Source organism: Pongo abelii, chromosome 11 (assembly GCF_028885655.2).
Source record: "Pongo abelii isolate AG06213 chromosome 11, NHGRI_mPonAbe1-v2.0_pri, whole genome shotgun sequence".
NCBI classification, from domain to species: domain Eukaryota; kingdom Metazoa; phylum Chordata; class Mammalia; order Primates; family Hominidae; genus Pongo; species Pongo abelii.
In genome coordinates, this window is record NC_071996.2 from 69,421,257 (window position 1) to 69,436,682 (window position 15,426).

Here is a 15,426-nt window from a genome sequence, read left to right on the forward strand (position 1 = left end):
GGCACAAACAGAGGTTTAAAAGTTGATGTGGAAGGTGAGAAGAATAACTAAAAATGAAGAACAGCTTGGGGAATATATCTTATAGTAGAGAGATTTTCTGCTGTATGATTTCTACTTCAGTCTGACAGCCTAGATGTACATCAGATTTCTTATGGTAAGAAATCGTATATGTTTTATTTTTATGATTCCCTCCATTTAGGTCACAAATGCTTTCAGACTTCCTAGTTTTAAGAACTCCACATCTGCTGTTATGAAGTATTTCCTTCTTCAGGCAGGGTCTTCAATGGACTATTATTTACTGTGTTGCTAATAAATTTTAGCCTAACTCAGTCAAAATTGTGAGCTAAAATGTTGGTCTTTGGTAATCTTAGTCTTATCATTTATGCCTTGGGAGCCCAAAGCTTATGCATTTTGCTTAGATCCCTGTATGCAAACTTTTAGTCAGAGATTACTGTTAATGCTGTGTTGCTTCTCCCAGTATCTTTGCATTTTGTTTGGAACAAGTCACCTGTTGATCTTAATTTTAGAATTCAGGCAGACCACAGGAAAAAATCCAGTTTCTTCATTTCTTCTTTCTAGTGTCCCGTTTTCTTTTTCTTTATTTGTTTTCCATTTTTCTCTTTTCCTTTCTACTTAATGGGATACAAAAGTGGCATTTCCAACTTCCTCAATCAAGACTCTATAATTGGTCAAGTCAGGCAACTCTAGTAAGGTTGAGTTCAGACCTGGAGTCAACAGAAGACAGAGTGAAGCTCCGTTGACTATCATTCCATTTACTAAAATACAAGTTTTATTTTAATTGTGAAACTGCCAGTCGAGTAAGGTGCAAAATGAATCACCATGAAGTTGAATGCATTTTTTGTATTCTTCTGCTTGAGCAAAAATAGAACAACAGATGGCCATAAATTTAGGGAAGCTTAATGAATTGGCAAGTTATGACATAAAATAAGTTGGAATGGAGTAACTTAAATGGCTATTAACAAAGGAGGAAAAATCTTCAAAAATGTTATTTTTTTTAGAAAATAGAACACATTATAATTTAGATTATATGTTTTCTTTTATCATTCTTTCATTGATATGTTTAGTTTAAGGTCAGTTTCAGATAAGCATACTGCCCCTCAGCTCTACAATTTTACCTTGAAGAGGCACAACCCTATGTCCTTTGAAGCCAGAATCTTGGAAAGTTCAAGGTTTATAATAAACTTACTACAGACAAGGAGAGCCTCTAGGCAGAAAATATGTTCCCCAGAAAATAGGATTGAGTCATATGAATTCCTACTGAAGTTTGCTCTATATGCTGGAACAATTATAAAGTGTAGGAATTTTATAAGTAAATACGAGGTACATAGAGAAGGTGAGAGAGCATTTTGGGTGAATTTGAGAGATTTGTGGGTAGAAGGAGCTTAATCCCTCTTACCATATTTTTAAAATTATATTTTCTCACATTAAGAATGTATTTATTGACGGGATTCATCCAATACATACATAGACTGGAAGAATGCCTAACAGTTATTCTATAAAATATTTTTGGCAAGTCATTGTACCTTCCTCCACAACCAACCAACAGCAGGTTTTTCAAAGTGAGAATATACAGTATTATATTAATAAAAAATTATCAAAAACTGTTGGGGAATACTGATCTATTCATGAAACTATGCCAAATAGATGTTAACCCTTCCAATGCAAAGAATTCACAGGTGAATCAGTAGAGAACATTCTGCTCTTTACATCAGGACTATATGTTAATGCATTTATTTTAAGCATAGACACTTTGCATTACTTAGAAGTTAGTGTGAGTGATTCAAATGCCTGAAAATTTACAAATCATTCTTCAAAATTATTTTTAAAATAAAAGCAATTAGGCTGCATCACAAAACAGTTCATGTGGTTCTAAGAGCAGCACAAAAATGTAAGGACTATGAGCTTCGATAAGACAAGAATTACAAATTGTTTATAGAATACTATAAAACAGGTTAGCTTGAATTTGTGAGAGACAATTCAGTGACATAGCAAGGCTGGAATTCAAGTTATGGAAGAGTAAAGAGAAAATGCAGGCAAATAATTATGGACAATCAGCTACATTGCTCTTTCAATAAACTTGTCTTTTTCTTAAGAGAATGAGACATAAAAAGAGGGAAGATTATTAGTAAAATAAGATGTCACTCTATTTTAGATATGCCTAAGATGCGAAGAACACCCTCCTTGGTTGTAACTTGGGGAGGGAGTTTTTTCCTCTTCATATACAACTTTCATTTTTTTCTTGAGGCCTGTGTTTACACATATGCCAACTGTGTTGGGTGCAATAACTGTGAGTTTTGGTAACTATCTTCTGTATCACTTCTGAATGTAGCCACAGTATTTTATAAAATTTATAAAATTTACATCAGAACTATATGTTAATACATTTATTTATAAATTTATAAAATATTGTGGTTACATTTTATAAATACTGTGGTTACATTCTTTTTATAAATACTGTGGTTACGTCCCGAAGTGAAGCTGAAGATATCCCATCTCCAAAAAATGTTCTTGTCAGAATCTTAGACATGTACTTGACTATCCTCTAGAATTTTTAATAAACAAACATCAAAGTGTCATGTATACTCTCAATATTCTTCCCCCTACTAAGATATGGAGCCATTTATAATTTGATTTTAAATGTCTAAACCCCAAAACTTTGTACAACACAATACGATATTTATCAGATAATGACTTTCTAATTAAGTATATTGGTTAGAAAAAAAATTAAAATCTCCAATGAACCTACAAAAATAAAAAGAGTAGTTAAGTATAGCCAGAGAGTTTCCAAAAATCTTTTAACTTCTAAAATTAGAAGAAAATTGAATCCTTGCTTTGCTCAACCTACAGCATCAGTTGGATTCAACTGTATGTATTTTTTAAGCCTTATAACAACTTTTTCAATACACATGAGAATGAGAAGAGATTTTTAAAAATATTTTTCTCTTTGATGTCTGGTTTAAAAGACAACAAGAAAATATCAATAAAGTTTAAAAAACTAGGAATTGCTCAAAACTCTAAGGATGTTGGAATACTTAGAAAATATACTAAATAGATTTATTGTATTTAGGCAAAGTTATTTTTAAGAAAAAATTTTAATTTATGTTATTCATTAAAAGATTCAAATAAAAACATGACCCTACAAATAAGCCATTTAAGATATATGTTTTTGACCTTTCACATTCACGGATCTGTCTAAAACTGATACAATATAATTTAAGAGTTCCTCACCAAACTGTCTTCACGGCTTTGCAATCAGGACCAATAGAATTGTGTTCTAGTCTTGTCTGTCATGTGTTAATTTGTGTTCTAATTGGAAGTCAGTAATTTTCTCTGAAACTCAATGTTCTCATTTGAAAAATGAGAAGATAATACGTTTCCTTGAAAAAATTGTTGTGAGAATTTGTCTTAGCCTGCCCAGGCTGCCATAAGAAAATACCATGAACTGGGTGTCTTAAATAACAGAAATTTATTTTCTCACAATTCTGAATGCTTAAGTCTGAGATCAAAGTGTCAGCTTGGATCAGTTTTTAATAAGGTCTCTCTTCCTGGCTTTCAGTGGCTGACTTCTTGCTGTGTCCTCACATGGCCTTTCCTCTGTGTGCAGGCACTTCCGGTGTCTCTTCCCCTTCTTACAAAGAAACCAGTCCTGTTGAATTAGGGCCCGATTTTGATGACCGCATTTATTCTCAGTTACCTCCTTAAAGGCACTCTTTCCAAGTACAGTCATATTGAGGGGTAGGGCTTCAACCTATGGATTCTAGGGCACACAATTTATTCCATAACAGTTACTGAATCATAATCTCTGATAATGGAACTTGGAAATCTACATTTTCAAAAACATCCTGAGAAATTCTTAGGCACACTGAAGTTTGAAATCAAAACTCTACAATTTATAAATGGATTTTGGGGACATATGATTTATATTTTAATGGGCAAAGAAAGTGATGACTGTCTTTCTTTCCCCTGTCCTTTATGGAGTAGCTCCAGTTACCAACAGGAAGAAATACGGTATCATAGAAAAAGTTCAAGATTTTCAACTGGGTGTGGTGGCTCACACCTGTAATCCCAGCACTTTGGGAGACCGAGGTGGGTGGATCACTTCAGATCGGGAGTTCGAGACCAGCCTAGCCAACATGGTGAAGCCCCATCTCTACTAAAAATACAAAAATTAGCTGGGCTTGGTGGCAGGCACCTGTAAACCCAGCTACGGGGGGAGGCTGAGGCATAAGAATCGCTTGAACTTGGAAGGCAGAGGTTTTAGTGAGCTGAGGTCGCACCACTGCACTCTAGCCTGAGTGACAGAATGAGACTCTGTAAAAAAAAAAAAAAAAAAAAAAAAAAAAAAAAAAAAACCTCAAGAGTTTGAAGATGTACAGGGTTCTATCAGAGAAAAATTGTACTCGACAAGTTGAACAGGCAAGAAAGGATTTATTTAAGACTTATCACTTTAAGGAAGAGAGATTGAAAGCATCTCTGCTGAAACAAAAGTTGGTAGAGTTTTATAGTGGGGTGAACTGGTGGAAAAGTATGAGAGGACATTAGTGGGGAGGTGGTCAGTGTGACTAGGCCATCTGTGTTTACTAATTGACACTTACTGAAGTTGGGCTCTTACCTTCCCATAGAGACTGGGAGACAGGAATGTTATCTTTCTTGATTTTTTAAAAAAATATTTTAATGTGACTACATAATAGTTGTATGTTATTTATGGGATACATGTGATGTTTTGACACAAGCCTGCAGTGTGTAATGACTGCATCAGGGTAGGTCCTTGAGAAAACTTTTCTGAGTTGTAAAACTGGCAAGAAGCTGGGAGAAGATTCAGAGAGTCAAATAATTTACAATTGAAAGTTTTCTAAAGTAGATATTCTAAGGGAGTCGGGGTCAATAGTAAGAAGTCTGTAAAGCATAGTCAAGCTGCAGAAAATATTAAGGCATTCTTAGCCACTTTGAATACTATCTCTGTCACTAATCCTGTGAACTTGAACAGGTCATTTTCCTTTTATGACCTGGACAATGTGAGATTTTGATTCAGGGCTTCTATTAAAATCACTAATGCTAAAATTCCGTTTCAAAGGCTGTTACTCAGCCACTAGTCACCGTGATTGCCTTACTGATTTTTAAAATATCAAAATAATTTTGAAATTCTTTGTAAATGGCCTCTGGTCCTCCTTGTAACTCCTAAACCTTCTCAAGATATAGTCAATGCTTCCAGGATGCTACTTTAATACTAGGATTATGTCCATCTGATACTAGTTAAATATTCAGAATATCCCTCTGGGCTATTGCAATCTACTTCACAGTTAGTTAGAAAGCAATTCTAGTAAAAACACGGCATTAGCAATAAAGACTTCAATAGGACTTCAATATATCTTATTTTCCTAAGAATCTGTACTTGCCACTGCAATTGCTGTATACTCCCAAACAATCTGGTATCAAATGTTTATTTTCCAAATTTTTTTTAAAAAACCTTTTCCCTTATGTTCAGTTAAACTCAATTGATTTTGGCCCCATGTAAAGTATGCAGGAGATCACAAACGAATCAAAATATTAACTGTCTTTTAACGTTTCTCAGTCTATTAAAGGAATAGAAATAAGCAATTTATAACGTGCTGACAGAATGCATGACTAATTCTTGTTGTTGATGGTGGACAGGTTAGAACTATGACGACTGGAAGAATTAAAAGCATTTCTATTAAGGTACATTTGTGGATGGTTTGCTTGAATAGAAAAAGAAAATTTAAGAGACTCATTCGAATTTTATTCAAATATTTAAAGATTGTTTTTTCATGTGGAAGAAGGATTAGACTTGTTTTGTATGGCCTCAAGGCTTAGAACAGGCTCAATGGGAAAATTACAGAGATATTTTGGGTTTAATGCAAGAAATATAATTTTTCAAATGAGAGCTCATTCAAAACCCTTGCTTTGGACTGCCACAACTCCTCTGCCAAGCCTTTCAACAATGAATTATAGTCAGAAATTAATTCACTGGACTCTCACAACAAAATATAAGGTCCTAGGGAATAAAAGACTGCATGGGATTTAATTCAATAACTAGTGACTTTTTTTCCAGCTGATCTTGGATCTCATGTGTGTCAAGTGGATGAATTAATAAATGAAAGTGAGTCTCTTACAATAATGTGCCAACCCAGTCTGGAGGGCCCATTCAGACAGGTATTGTGGGAGAAGTCTAAGCATCTAATAATTGTTGAGATTAGATGATTTAGCACAGCCCAACAGAAATAAGTGTTGTTAAGACACGATTCCCTAAAAGGTCCTGGTTGACATTCAGTGCATTAGAATCTGAACTTCAGCAACCAGGTAGCTTTACCCAGATCAGATATGTATAACAACACCTGGAGAAAGTCTTTAATTTAAGTCCAAATAAAGATACCAAAGCCTAGCTGAGAATGAATAAATAAATATTCAAGAATGACTACTTGCTATGGATTTATTATGTAGTCAAATATAAATACTATAGTTAGGCTTCAGTATAAACTTGCTGTCTGTGTCTTCATGGGAATGGGCAAAATATCTCTCCCCCATCAAATTGAATAGTTGGTGCACTTCTTTGTTCTTTAGAGTGGGCCTAGTGCAACTTCTCAAGCCTATTCAGGTGGAAACTAAAAATTAGAGTTGGCACATGAAGTGAAAATTATTTTCAAGCTCTTGTCTAAGGAAATACTTTATTGCTGATATAGTGTCTACTACCCTTTCTTTCAAATCTCGCTATCTTCATCTGTCTCCCACTGTTACAAGCTTCTAGGATGGGATGATAATGTACTGAAATCAGGTTCTTTATCATTATTTCCAAATACTTTGAATATCTGCTAAAGGGATTCCTCAAAATTCACTTTAAAATCAATTATTATTTTTACTAAGTGGTTTATTATTTTAATGCACACACAGATTTCTGGTATTCTGCTTAGGAACTATACCAATGTTTCTTAAAAATGTCACTCTCTTATTTGTCCATGCCATTTTCATTTTGTTAAACGAGTCATTTTGTTAAATGAGTCTTTGGAGATGAGAGGGATACATTAAACTTTTCTTGTGGGAAAAACATTTGGACTCATAAGTAAAAATGGATCCCTCACTGGTCAGGAGCATTGACTCAAAGGCATGCCTGGTTTCATGCCATTCATCTTCACTCTCCTGGGCCTCCAAACCCCAAATGTGCCAACAGTAGTCCCATTGCAACGTTATGTGGGCGTTACGGTTCTACACATCCTTTTCTGTTGGGGATCTTGCTTTTTTTAAAACAGAAGTAGCAAAATGATGCTGATTCTTACTTGGTTTCTCATAATTACTGATAATATTTTGTTTAAAATAATGAGAATCAGCCCTGCCACAACTTGGTCTTGAATGCTCTCATCTTTGTATCTAACCAGTCGTCTTACATGTCCAATATTCCAGCTGAGTATCACTTCCAGATATGTTCAGCATAGTTATTCAATAGGAGTACTTAATGAAGACAAAATGTCACCCAAACTGTATTTTCTCTCTGTGTTATATGGAATTTGCTTGACTTTGGTCAGGATGTATTTTGTCTATCAAGTTCTCTGTGTCTACTGTTTTTGTCACTCTGTCATGGAAGGAAATTAAGTTGATTTGACAGGATTTATTTTTCACAATGCCAAGGAGATTTCACCCAGTAACCCATGATTTTCTAGGTGCTTGAAAATTGATTTTTTGATGATATGTTTCAGTAAGTTTTCAACTAAATAGTGATGATGACAGGTCTATAATTTCTAAAGTTATCTTTTTTTATAATCTTCCCAGAGTAGAAACAAGAAACATACTAAGATAAGTACTGCATTTAGTCTTTTTAATATAGAAGAATGCCTAAGTCCTTTTTAAGTTCATAGATGTTGAGCTAATTGTTCTTTATTGACTTTGACAAACTCTTGGAAAAATAATTAAGTCACCAGAATTTGCAGTTCAAAATGTGACCAGTTTGTAACATTAGCCTTGCAGTCGAACCTTTATATCACACCCTTTATCTTCTCCAAATACCATATCATAACTGCCCTATATTTTAAGCTTTCAAACAAGATTTCTGAAACCTACAGTTTGAATACTGGCTAAGCACTGCAGTTATTTATATAATTATGGTCATTTTTATGTATGAAAATTCATTGATTAAAGGTGTAAGATTTAATTTATTATATTAAAATGCATTTCTGTTGTTGAATTCCTTTATGCAAAAAAATCAACATTGTCTTTAGTAGTATATCACTGAACCCCTTATATATAAAAACCCCAGATTGGAATAAAGAGCTATTAGATGACCAAATAAGAATCAAGAGGTTAATTAGACTCTGCAATTATAGTCTGTGAAGAGAAAGACTTCACTCATTTGAAATAGTATATAGTTTACTATATGTAAAATAAAATAAAATAATCTCAGAAATTGTGGTCTCCTGTAATTTGTAGAAGATGATAACTGATATCTCTAAGCACTTTTTGGGTGCAAATAACTATATTTAAATACTGCTAATGAAAGCTAACATCCACTGATCACTTGCTTCATACCAAGCACTATCCTAAGTTCTTTATGAATGTGATTTCATTTATTTTGTTCATCTCACAACAGTATAGTTAGAACATACTATTATCATCCCAATTTTCAAGTGACGAAACTAATGTTTAGATATATTAAATAATGCATCTAATGTCATATACTAGTATTTGAGTAGGAATTTGAAGCCAGTTGGTTTGAATCTGGACTCTATGTTCATGATCATTATCCAAAAATGTCAGGTGTCCCAAACCCTCACAAATGACTTTGAATTAAATATTAGGTTTATTTTTATATGTATGGAACCTGAGGCACAGTGATAATTAAAGTGTAGCTCAGCCACAGAGTGAGCCATTGGTCACTATGGGTCTTTGGGTTAAAACATACCTTTAAGAATATGCAGGAAAAAAATGATAATATGTAACTCAGCAGCATTCATTAATTCATCTGCAGCAGATTAACCTGTTCCAAAATAATGAGATAATCTGATTCTGATGGAACACGGAGCAGACAAATTCTTCTAGAACCCAACCTGTTTCTATGTGGGTGTATCCAGGAAGTCAGGATTATATGGAGAAACCTGGCAGGTCTCTAGGCAGACAAAAGGGAACATCTGGTAGGGACTGGGACATCTAGAAAAAAGGTAAGATTTTCCTAAGAAAAACCACTTCTTTCATAATTTTTTCTACACATACATGCTTCTCTTTAGATAGTTTCTGACAGGACACTATTTTGCCTCTCTCTCCCTATTTCCTTTAAGTAATATACGTTAAATTAGCATAGAATCACAGCATCATCAATGAATTCAGGCTAGCGCTTAGTGACAGACACTGCTGCTAGAATCTCTAGTTATTCATTTGTTTTTCTAACTAAGAGAAACAATTTTATCTGGGGCAGCAATGTGCCCAGGGAAAAAATAGTTAATCTCTCAGACTCAAAACACGTAAGTTTGGCTATATAATGTATTTCTGGACACTGAAAGATAGTCAGGGACTTCTGGGGAGGAAATTTAACAAAAACAGCATCACCCAAAGAAAGCATTTGGGCAATTCTGCTTTCTTCCTTCCTTCCTTCCATTGAGTCTGGTCAAAGAGGACTGGCCAGGGACAAAGCCATGACCCTCAGGGACCCAAGGGCATGAGCCTGCAGCTGACAGCCCCATTCTGAATGAGCATTCAGGCACACAGACCAGGGCTGGTTGTTGCAAACCCCTCAGCAGCTGCCTCCTGGCACAACTGCCCACTAACATGCAATCTACCAGACAAATGGAAGCTCTTCTTACCCGACTTCTCAGGCACCCCAACAAGGGTTCTGAATTCTAAAACAGCAAAAAACATTCAAATTGTTACATATGAAGTGCTCTCCTGCATCTTTCTGTCTCAGAGATGACAGCTGTCCCTCCTCCACTCTCCCCCAACTCGCCCCCAGACACCTCCCTAAACAATTTCTGTGCCAGGATGAAGAGGATGCCCCGGGCCATGGGGCTTCTGGCCTTGAAGGGCTGCTGCAGTGGAGCCAGGGCACAGGGTAGGTGAGACACAGCAGAGGTTCTGGCCCAGGTCTCTGGCCTCTCCTCCTGCAGGTGGCATTTATTTATTCAAGAGGAGCAACCATGTTCATTTTCCTGACAATGTGGCACCATATTTTGCTTTACTCCCCACTTCCTTCTTCCTGGCAGCCTTCTACCACTGTTTCCAGATGATCACCAGCCAGGCAAGGCCCACCTTGGCTTGCTCTGGCTTCCCTGCTAGTGCATTTTCTCCTTAAAAGCTCCTTTAGCCTGCCCAGATCCACTTGTTTGACCTTTCTGGTTGTCTATCCTACCTGCTTGGGGTTCTTGATGTTGATGAGTCCTTCCATGTCTTTGTGCTTTTGCTGGTAGTCATTTTTTTCATTTTCATTCTCTTATGAGTCTAGATTTCTTCTCCTTTTTGGGGTAAGCCCCATCTCCACCTTCTTCTCCTTGTTCTTCTTCTTCCATGGCCTTCTGCTTCTCAGCCCGGAACTGTGTGTCGACCTCCTAAGGGCTGCTTTACTTCCTGGTCTGGCTTTTGTGGCCTCCCATTCTCCCTCCTTTAGGCATTGCAGCTCTGGCGACTGCAGCAGCACCACCTGGATCTAACCTAATGTATCATTTCCCCAAGAGACTACAACAGTGCCTTATCCTGAGCAGCTTTGTGACATCCACCAAGGATTGTAGATTGTCAATCTTCATTATCCAAATCAATGTCCCAAAATAGGACCCAGAATGTTTGACATCACCCCTCAGGCCAGGGGTCCTGAACATGCAAAGGTAAAGAAGTGGAAGTTTTAGAAAAGTCAGACTGCTTCATACTTTCTACTATTGCCATTACACTTAGAGAATAAACTGGGACATATGTATGTTTTTTTCTTTTTTAAAAAACTGTATTAGTCCACTTTTACACTGCTATAAAGAATACTTGAGACTGGGAAATTTATAAAGAAAGAGGTAATTGATGCATAATTACACATGGCTGGGAGGCCTAAGGAAACTTACAATCATGCCAGAAGGTGAAGGGGAAACAAGGCACATCTTACATGGTGGCAGTCAAGAGCAAGAGCACAGGGGGAACTGCCACTCTAAAACCACCAGATTTCATGAGAACTCACTCACTGTCAGGAGAACAGCATGAAGGAAGCCACCCCAGTGATCCAATCACCTCCCACCAGGTCCCTCCCTGACACATGGGAATTACAATGTGAGATGAGATTTGGGTGGGGACACAGAGCCAAACCATATCAGAGACAGAGTCTCACCCTGTCCCCAGTCTGGAGTGCAGTGGCAGGACAATAGCTCACTGCAGCCTCAAACTCCTGGACTCAAGGGTTTTTCCTGTCTCTCCCTCCCATGTAACTGGGACTACAGGTACACAATACCATGTTCAGCTAATTTTTAAAAATTTTTTGTAGAGATGGGCTCTTGCTGTGCTGCCCAGGCTTGTCTGGAAATCCTGGCCTCAAGCAGTCCTCCTGCCTTGGCCTCCCAAAGCACTGGGATTATAGCCATGAGCCCCTATACCCAAACTATTTTAACCTGAAACACCATAAATGACCACCTGATTTTTATATATGTGTAAAGAAACTAAGACCCTGAGAGAACAAGGGAACTGACCTTAGTATCAAGAACACATTTGCCACTCTGGACAGCTGGCCCTCATCTGAGCATTTCTGGGAGTTTTCGAAGAGCATAAAATGAACCATTTTATTCCATTTTAATGGTCTTAGGCTAACCCTATTTCTGAAAATCAAATCTACCCTTAATAGATAATTTGTCTCCATTAAATATTTAAAATTAATTCAATTTTGTAAATTTAAAATGAATTCACAACCTTACAGGAAAATTTTAAATATGTTTTGATTAGTATTACCAGTGTTCAATTAGTGCATTTCAAAAGAAAAAAAAATCCACAAGTGTCTATTGAACCATTTCTTGTACTGCATAAATAAATTATTCTGATATCTTGCAACACTTTTTCAAAGTTGCATGTATTCCCCCTAATTCCAGGTCAAGAAAGGCATTATGAGTCCCATTTTATCCTGAGGGAAAACAAAGCTCAAGGCCATATGGTGCCAAATAGAAAATCTTCAACAACAGTCTTGGTGTGGTAAGCCCTACTTCTGTAGTTTTTCCTGCTACACTATAAGCTGCGCATCCATATTTTCATGTCATCCAACTGCACCCCTCTCAGTCTCAATGTCATGTATTTATTGAATAGGGATATAATTTTAATTTTATTTTTGTTGTTATTGTTCATTGCTCAAGGAAAAAAATCTTGTAAATGATTTTCTCATTACTGAGAAAATTTTAGCAATATCTGATTCTATCTACTGTCATGTCTCAGATGAGCTGATATTTGTATTATATAACAAATTGCCAACTTGCAATTTCCCTTTAATTTGTGTGTGTTGGAGGATGGAGAGGAGAGGCACCAGAGGTTGGATCCCTTTGCATTCAACATGCACAAAAATTATCTTCATTAGGAAGCCTATTTTATTTTATCATAGCAGACATTTACCAGTGTACATTCTACACTTCCTGATCACCGTTTTCATGATTTTTAATGACATGTTTTTGTCAGTTGTTTTCTTGTGGTAAAATATAAATAACATGGAATTTACAATTTTAAACATATTTAAGTATACACTGTCCCCAGCTTACTGGTCTGATTGAATGATTTTTCACTTTATGATGGTGTAAAAGTGACATGCATTTAGTAGAAACTGTACTTCAAATTTTGAATTTGTGCCCATACAACCATTCTGTGTTACACTTTCAGTAGAGTATTCAAAAATTACGTGATGTATTCTACACTGTATTTTAAGATAGGCTTAGCTGATTTTGCCTTCTGTAGGCTAATGTAAGTATACCGAACACGTTTAAGGTGGGGTAGGCTAAACTGTAATGATCTGTGGGCGAGGCATATTAAATGCATTTTTAATTTATGATATTTTCAATTTACAATGGGTTTATTAGTACAGAGTCTCATAAATTGAGGAGCATCTGTGTACCACTCAGGGACATTAAGTACTTTCACACTGGTGTACAATCATCACCACGATCCGTCTCCAGAACTCTTTCAGCATCCCAAACTGAAACTATGTAGTCATTAATAAAAAAATAATTCCCTATGTCTCTCTCCTCTCAGTCCCCAGCAACCACTATTTGACATTCTGTCTTTATGAATTTGACTCTTCTATGTACCACGTAGTAGTGGGATCACATAATATTTTATTATTTGTAACTGACTTCAGTTAATATAATATCTTTAAGTTTCATCCACATTGCATTATATGCCAAAATTTCCTCTTTTTAAGGCTAAATATTCCATTGTACATATATACCACATTTTGTTTATCCATTTGCTATACAGGGGCATTTGGGTTGTTTCCAGTTTTTGCTGTTGTGAATAATGTTGCTGTGGGCATCGCTGTGCTAATATTTGTTTGAGTTTCTACTTTCAAAGCTTTTAGCTACATATCTATACGTAGAATTGCTGGGTCATATGGCAGTTGTATGTTGCATTTTTTAAGAAACCACCACAGTGTCTTCAGAAAAGCTGCATCATTTACATTGCCTACAGCAATGCACAGGGGTTCAAATTTCTACACACCCTTGTCAACATTTGTGATTTTCTGTTTGTATATGTTGTTTTAGGAAGGCTTCATGAGTAACTTAGCATAGCACCTTCTCCATAGCAAGCAATCCTCAAGCAGGTATTGAATTAATGAATGGTGTTGTGTCTTCTCCAGTTCATTAATATTTCTGTTGATGTAGCTAAGTTTTATTTACTTTTTAGTTTTATTTTATTTTATTTTATTTGAGACAGAGTCTTGCTCTGTCACCCAGACTGGAGCACAGTGGTGTGATCTTGGCTCACTGCAACCTTCACCTCCCAGGTTCAAGCGATTCTCCTGCCTCAGCCTCCCGAGTAGCTGGGATTACAGGCACGTGCCACCACGCCGGCTAATTTTTTGTTTTTTAGTAGAGATGGGGTTTCACCGTGTTAGCCAGGATGGTCTCGAACTTCTAACCTCGTGATCCTCCCACCTCAGCCTCCCAAACTGCTGGGATTACAGGCGTGAGCCACCGCGCCCAGCCCCTAAGTTTTATTTCTTAACGGTGGGTTCATAGGCTTCGGGCATCAGAATCACCTCTTGGTGCTTTCTAAGAAGGCCAGTTCCCAGTTCAAATTCCAGACTTTGAAACTAGCTGAAACTCCCCTAGTGGGCCCTTAAGAATCTGCAGTGCTAAGGACATCTCAGGTGATGTTGGTGCGCAGAAAAGGTGAGAACCGGAGCATCTGAACAGACTGTAAATTCCTGAAGTCTGGATTTATGTTTTATAATTCTTTGACAGCTCTCAATAGTAAACTCTAAAACTTTGTTTTTATTTTTATTATTCACATTGAGATTCATATTTGAAATTTCACAAGAGCAAAGTTTGCATGCTTCTTTTATTACAGATGTATTCTGTATGTGAGTATAGCAGAAGCTGATATGACAGATCATTAGCTTTGTCCTAAATAACAGGTATTGTCTGGTACTCAGCCTGCTTGGGATAATCCATGAAATATTTAACAAATTTCTTCTTTTGTTAAATACTAATTACCCATATCCTCCAGACAGTTTTCTGGGACTCTGAGATGGGTCCTTTTACTAAGGGTGGGTTTATTTTTCTATAGAATTTGGAAATAAAAGCTGCTTCAATCAGCCTTTAACGAGTAAACTTGTAAGCTGAGTACCCAGCACAAACAGGGGTTATGGTTGAGGGTGCACTTCTCTCTTCCGTGACTTACTAAATAATGTAGCTCCCAGAGCTAGCTATGAGAGATTTGGTGTCTTGTAACTGCTATCTGGCGACGTATGTCCATCATGCTTGATGTTCATTAGTTAGATGAGATCAGTAAGTTAAAGAACTGTTAAATTTGTGTTTTCCTTTAATGGATACGTGACTGTGGTAGCTGAGTCACAGGACAGAAATTTGACAGAAAAGGACATGGCGGTAAGATAAGCTTATTGCAAATATACAGCTTCATAAATTCTTTTAATAACTTGTCTTAGCAAGGTGCCTTAGCTGGTTCACGTAATAAATGTGAATGTGGAGATAAAAGAAAGAAAAATAAATGAATGCATTGTTCCTATCTCTTTTTTACATATATGAATTATGCATGTATCCTATTAGTGGGATATTAAGTAATGTACTATGTTAGCTACATTTTTGGCAGAAAAATTAATTGTTCTGATAAACCTAGCATAGCTGGAAAAGTTAATGTAATTGACAATATATAATAACAAAGTTTTAGTTAAATTTTTTCCTTAATATTGAAAATGCCATTTCTTTGAATCTCTTAACTAATTTCTTTCAC

At 36.4% G+C, this 15,426-nt stretch overlaps 1 protein-coding gene across 2 annotated transcripts in view; it reads left to right on the plus strand.

The window, feature by feature from the left end:
• The first annotated feature begins 9,083 nt into the window (after positions 1 to 9,083).
• Positions 9,084 to 15,426, plus strand: part of XIRP2 (xin actin binding repeat containing 2) — a 365,471-nt gene continuing 359,128 nt past the window's right edge. The window contains exons 1-2 of one of the 2 annotated variants that reach the window (XM_054549434.2): positions 9,084 to 9,182; positions 12,066 to 12,165. The gene's annotated coding sequence lies outside the window, so the exon portion shown is untranslated. The remainder of the gene's footprint in view (positions 9,183 to 12,065; positions 12,166 to 15,426) is intronic. The other variant, XM_063712847.1, reaches the window with a different exon arrangement.